This window comes from Ambystoma mexicanum, chromosome 1p (assembly GCF_040938575.1).
Source record: "Ambystoma mexicanum isolate Mex_15411 chromosome 1p, UKY_AmexF1_1, whole genome shotgun sequence".
Taxonomy (NCBI): Eukaryota; Metazoa; Chordata; class Amphibia; order Caudata; family Ambystomatidae; genus Ambystoma; species Ambystoma mexicanum.
In genome coordinates this window covers 8580876-8587362 of record NC_090921.1, presented here as the reverse complement: position 1 = coordinate 8587362, position 6487 = coordinate 8580876, and the positions used below count along the sequence as shown (strand labels likewise).

At 46.8% G+C, this 6487-nt stretch overlaps 1 pseudogene; it reads right to left on the bottom strand.

The window, feature by feature from the left end:
- Window positions 1-1288: 1288 nt before the first annotated feature.
- Window positions 1289-1430, bottom strand: LOC138462771 (U1 spliceosomal RNA; annotated as a pseudogene).
- Between the last annotated feature and the right edge of the window lie 5057 nt (window positions 1431-6487).

Below are 6487 nucleotides of genomic sequence, written 5' to 3'. Positions count from 1 at the left end.
TTCTTCACTTGACTGAATAGTCCTTCTTCCCTTCCTTCGTTCGAAGAGATAGGGGCGGTCTCCCCCGAGGCCACCTTGCCCGCCTATAGATCTGGCAGTCAGGTGGACCCAGGGGAGTCCGCTCCTCAAACAGGGAAAAAGCCTGATAAGGCAGAAAAAACCCTGTGTTTCAATTGGGGCTCTTGATATGTCCGATGTGAAGACTGGAGAGGCTGGCGTAGTCCGGTATCAGTTGTAAATGCAAGCTCAAGGTTTGATCCTTATAGATGAGGGTTTGGCCACTCTCGGGAAGCGAAGAGAAAATCCAACCGGAGGCTAAGGAGTAGTTAGACGCAAAAGAATCCTGGACCAAGGTAAGAGAGGAAATAGAACGAGAGGCTACGAGCGTGAGAGAGTGAGAGTGTGTGAGCGCGAAAGAGAAAGAGAGGATGCGAGTGCGAGAGAGAAAGGGGAAGTGAGCGTGAGAGCGAAAGAGAGCAGTAGTGAAAGAGTAGGAGTGAAGGAGAGTGGAAAAGAGAGAGAGAGCGATAGCGAAAGAGAACGGAAGAGCGAGAGAAAGAAAGAATGAAAGAGGGATAGACAGAGAGGGAAAGCGAGCGTCAGAGAGAGAAAGAGTAATCGGCGCGGGAGTAGCACGGGTCAGCTGACACCGAACACACCGCGAAAGAAAGATAGAAAATCCAAGCAGGTACAACAGGGAGGAACGAGAGAAGAGGAATCAAGCGAGGGCTGACAGAAGTAGAGAAAAATCGGTCAAGACGCTAAGGATAGCGAAATAACAGATGAAGCAAAAGTAATAAGATTCGCTTGACGGGGCACTGCAAGCAGACGAAAGTCAGGAGACTAACAAAGCGAGTTGCAACGCAAGTTGCAGGGGGGCGTGGTCTCCTATTATACCTGCCGGTCCTAGACGACTAGACCGTCAGGCGGACCGCTGTAGAGACTCAACACCGCCTCCATCTTGCCCAGAGTTTCCACGGCCGCGGTGTGACAACATGTCTATGCTGGCTGTTCCCAATTTAGGCCAGCGTTGTCCTGTACAAAGCATGATTGATGCTGCCTGAGCATGTGCAGTGTGCCCAATACATATGGCAGCTTATCTCTGTAATACACATTACTTCTGTGGTGATGAAAGAAGCATAATTCAATTCAACAGATAAAATGTGGAAAAGCGATCACCTAAAGGTGAACCTAATTGAAGAAACGCAATGTGAGCACAATCTTAAAGTATGCAAACTAGGAGGCCTAGTGCACACTTTACCTTTTCTTTCACCAATAAATCAGGGGGAGAGCGCGAACACAGAAATAATGCAGTTGTGTATCCCGCATTTGGGAACATAGCAGGGGTCAGCAAATCCGATGTGCAATGGGTAAGCCTCACCCTGGGAGATCTGCCCTTGAGATCAGATTCTCCCCTGCCAGCTAATTATGAGTTGCATTCAAGAGGGTAGGGGTTGGGTCAGTTCTGGGAAGCCCCGCTAAGCGAGGGTGAGAAGGCAGGCCCTGACCCAGCCCCAACCCCCACCCCCCGGAAGCTCTGACCATCTGCAGAGCTGCCTGTCCCATGTGTAGGGGGAAGCTCCAGCAGGCAGAGCCCTTTAGAAGAGCAGATTGTAGCACAGTTTCTTTCTCCCATCAGGCCCTGCTCGGCCCGAGATTTGTATAAATAGCAGGATGGCTCGAGCAGGCCTGTTGCAGTCTGCCCACTGGCCTGTCGGCATCACACCGGCCCCTGGCCCTCCTGAGCGGAGCTGCTCAGCGCTGGCCCCATTGACACCATCATAATCATCCTGGACCTCGACGCTCCACCGCCCCTGAATCTCAGAGTTCTGCTCAATGACAATGCTGAAGCTTTGACATTTTTGCCGTAACCATATGCCGTGTTGTGTCAGACGAGCTTGCAAGTATTCCCTTGTCCGGGCCCAGAGGTCACTGAGTCTTACAGTGCCATCCACTTGGCACGGCCTACTGTTCCCAGCGTTTTCTACCCGCAAATCAGCACCACTGCCAAACAGAACTGCATCATTGGGGCCCATTGCTGCTGCTCTCCGACTTGACCCCAACCCAGCGCAAAGGCACCCATGCTTCTGGTCTGATGCTGAAAAGCCTTGCTCTGCTGAGATCCGAAAGACAAGAACTAAGGTATTTTGGGAACATAGTACTATTGTTTTTTGTGTTGCAACTGTATCAGCTCAAACCTCTCCTGAAGGGTATAGGCTGCCCTCAGACTGCGCTACCAAAAGAGTGAAAATAAGTTATACCTGTTGGGCTTGCCTGTTTCACTTTCATGATTGGGATCACTGCTGCATGGGTATTAAGCATGTTATAAATAACCTATCATATCAGATCATATCATAGATCACAGATCAAGATCATAAGCAACTTCCAGAAACCTTGGCAGGTGGTCCACTGAGGCCCATTTGCAGGTTGCAGTGTGTTATTAGGGCACTACTAGGGTAACATATTGTGCTGTACATGTGGTATTCGCCATGCTTTGATACCCCACTGGCCACATCTATAATGTCCAATGTACTTGGTATAATGCATGGACATTTTCATCAATCCACACTGTGCTTAGAGGTAAACGTAACTGAGCTCCCGCTGTTCTTCTTTGTCTTGAGACGAGGAAAAAAAGCACTGCAAAGGTTAAGTTTCTCGGCTGATAAAGGTTCATCTTCGGTGACATTCGCAATTAAAAAGAACGATTTTTGGGGCAGACAGTTTGTGTTGCTGCAACCCCTGCTAAACATATGTCCAGAGACGACAAACCTTGAAAGTAACTCCACACAATGGCCCTCTGAGCAACGGCCCACGGCTAATCAGGGGTTCAGGAATCCACTGTGCTGCCCACGCCAAGAGGAACTCCTGCACAGCACCTGTCCACATAATCCTTCGCCCGGGCCATCACTCTCTTCTCCTCACCTCACCACCTGCTCTCTTCATCTCGGCTCGCCTTTTGCCCCTCGGAGCACCATGCAAGAGAGGAATGGGCATGTCTGGGCCGGAGCCCCTTCCTTTCTTGCATGGTGGGTCCTACTTGCCTGAAATGAGATATTTAAATGCCAAGTAATTGCTACTATATTAATCCCATTGTTCATAGTTTGTGGGAGTACTGGGCAATTGTATGGACCTGTGCTCACTGAAAATGAATGGTATTCCCGAGGTAACCCTCACTATGCCGTGATACAAATTAGTCTCTCCTTCCTCCATCATCATGTCCCAAGATCTTCTTGACAAATGTATTTATTTCTGCAATGTTTGTCGGATATCTCACAAACATTGCATAAATAAACACATTAACGCTTCGTGGCTGAGGACTGTAACTACCTCTGTTGACCCCATGGGGTTACCAGAGGAAGTTACAGTTTTGCGCACAGACACATTTTTAAAAAAAAAACTTTTTTTTTTTTTACTCAGAGTTGTCCAACATACGGCCTTGCGGGCCACATAAAATGGCTTGGCGGGCCGCATTGTGGCCCACGGGCCGTATGTTGGACAACCTTGGTATAGAAGCTGGACATCGGTGTCACAGAGTTAGTAAGCTCAGAACCATGGAGAGAAGAGCCGAGAGATGTGTTGCAACACAAATTAGCTGAGATTGTGGAAGAGTCTGGAAGGGCTGTCTGGACTGGTGTCAAGGCTAATGCAGCCAAGACTGGTTATCTATGCTTGAAGGTGGTGTACATGAGATTCTGTATCATCCCTTGTTAAGGTACAAAGAAAGATCACCAAGAGTGCCAAGTTTTATTAATTTAAAACAATTAGATGCTGAAAAATGGACCAAATCGTGGTCTCTTGTCACGTGTGCCAAGGATGGGAATAGAGTTGGGCGAGGAGTTCTAGAACAATGATAGTGGGTGCTCGCACTTCCTTATGCTCCCAAAGACAAGCATAAACTGCAAGGCCAAGTTCAAAGACAATCTTCATTGCAGAAGGCATGTGTGAAGAGAGATGTTGGGCTAATTGGGTGGGAAGGTACAGTCAAGTCCACCTCCTGGCATCTGGGGAATGAGTTTACGTGCTGCTAGTGAGCTGAATGTTCCAGACTGGCATGAGCATGCCAACCAATTGTAGAAGCCCCTATAATGAAAAGCCTTATAGTTTGAGAGCCAATGATATACTGTGTACCTAATAGTGATGAAGATGACTTGCGCTAGAGGTGGACATAAGTTGTCCACCTGACAGTAGAGAGCCAATCACAACCAAGTATACTTAGATGTTCCCCTTGAGTGAATCATAATCCCTCGTAGGATTTTCTTATTTGCCACGTACTATGACATCACGTATGACACATTTTTATTATAAAGCTGTGATTTTTTTGTAAGATGAACCAAGAGCTCGAGCGAACATCCGTTGATGTCCGTTGTAACTCCCTGTTGGTTCAATTATTTGGTGTTGGGGTTACTCTGCTTCCCATCCACTGTGTGCATGCTAGCCAGAGGGCCTTACGTTCAATTGATATGTCTTATCTGGAACCCTGCATGTGGGTCACTATGCTGAAGTTCTCTTTAGCCATCAGACAGTCTTCAAAGGATGATTCATTATTTCCTCTTTCCACCACACAGCACACAACCTTGCATCTCATTTCATAGAGCTTCATAGAGTGTCTGGTGCACGCTATACACTAAGAAAAAAGTTTCACTACTACCTAAATCTGGCTGGTCTCCCGCCTCAAACCAGTCAACTAAGCCCAGCGGCCCCTAGTAATCCATCCTGCTCCAAAGTTAGACAGGCACAGAATGTGCAACTCCATCAGGTCTGATCCATGAGGTTCCAGAAGAGGGTCTGTCGTTGACAACTGTTTAAATTAGCATCAACCCCTGAATTGGAGATATTTCTAAGACGGAGTGCAGATTTGTTCCATTGTACTGTCAAAGGCTGTGGCACCTAAAACATCCAACCAAGCTCAGTTTACGGAGAGGCAGACTGAATAAGCAGGTTCTGGAATGTTAATTCCTTCGATCAATTATCGCTTTCTTCGGATGCAACAGTTTATCGGTGGTTGGATTCTTTCTGGTATCAGGACAAGATCTAACTTAACCTTTTACAGGCATTTCCAGGCCGATCAAGGAATACCGCCAGCTGCAAGATCCACTTCACTCACAAGAAAGGCTTAATTCAAGGGAAAAAGAGTGTCAATGGGCAAAGGGGATGCCCGGGCCCCTCCAGAAAAGGATCCACAAAGGTGCTAGCAGTGACTGGATCCTCCCGTTCATGTCCAAAGGGGTGTGGAAGCATTTGCTTGAGATTTCCCGACACTGGGCTTTGACCAAAAACCTAGCAAGAGTCAGTCACCAGATGGCCTTGTAGGAACGCCGGGATCTGCTTTCAGACCCACCGTGCCATTTAAAGGGTCCCCAGACAAAATCCTCAAACCAGGGGCAGATATCTAGCATGTGCTCCTATGTTAGCTTTTTGCATTTCTCTGGACAAGGGGACGATGGGCAAAGTGTGTTTGCATATTCCTCATTGGCTCTCCAGATCAACACCAAGCCTCTGATCAGTTCAAGCCTCTGATCGGCATCAAACACATCCTGAACAGGTGGTGCAATTTATTCTACATCAAAGCTGCGAGGGAAATCAGTGTCAGTTTCAAAACCACTAAAGAAGGACTGGGCCAATCAACCCACAGATCTCCCAGAATCCCCCCAGATTTCCAGAATGAGCGAACAGCTATTCCAATGAGCTCCATTCAAATTCCCCCTGCACCCACACCCTGGCTCAGGATTCCTGTGCAATGCCTCCCTCTCTTCAGGGGAACAACCCTCATCTTTATTCCCTATGGAAATCCGAAGACCCTGACTCTGGAAACGGTCAATTAGGACATATATGAGGGGGAAACCCTCCTAACCCCTCACCCTATCTAGAAAACACCATCAACCCCCCACCTAATCCCCTTATATTATTTATAATCCAAAACCAACTCAATACATATATAAAATAACTAAAATAATATAAAGGTCAATTGTTCAGAAGGTCAATTAGGACCTCTATAATTAGGTCAATTAGGACAAGAGCTTGATTGTAAAAGGTCAATTTGGGTAATACCTACTGAACACAGGTTGGCTACATACGTGGCCTTATTCTCCTGTAGAAAAAAGGCAGCTTCGTTTTTTAATTTTGTTTGGATAAGTTTGAACAGCAGAGTTTATTGGGGGACCAAAAGAAGACAATGTGTGTCAAATGTCTAATAAGAGAGTCATTTTAGGCATCTACATATTGACTGCTGTGCTTTGGATAACCACTGAATCCAACGTATGGGCAGATTTGTGGGAAAAGATCATCTTTTAAAAACAGAAGAATTCTGACTTTGAATTTTAAGAGAACGCTTTAATAGTGGCTCTTCTACAATTTTGGGAGAATGTCCTAATCCTTCTTAGTAAGTAACAAAGAGCGTAGAATATGGTTATCAATCCTGCATCGCGGTGTATACAGGTCTGAGTCTAATCTCGGGCCTTGGCGTGTGCTCAGAGACGTTACTGGCCAT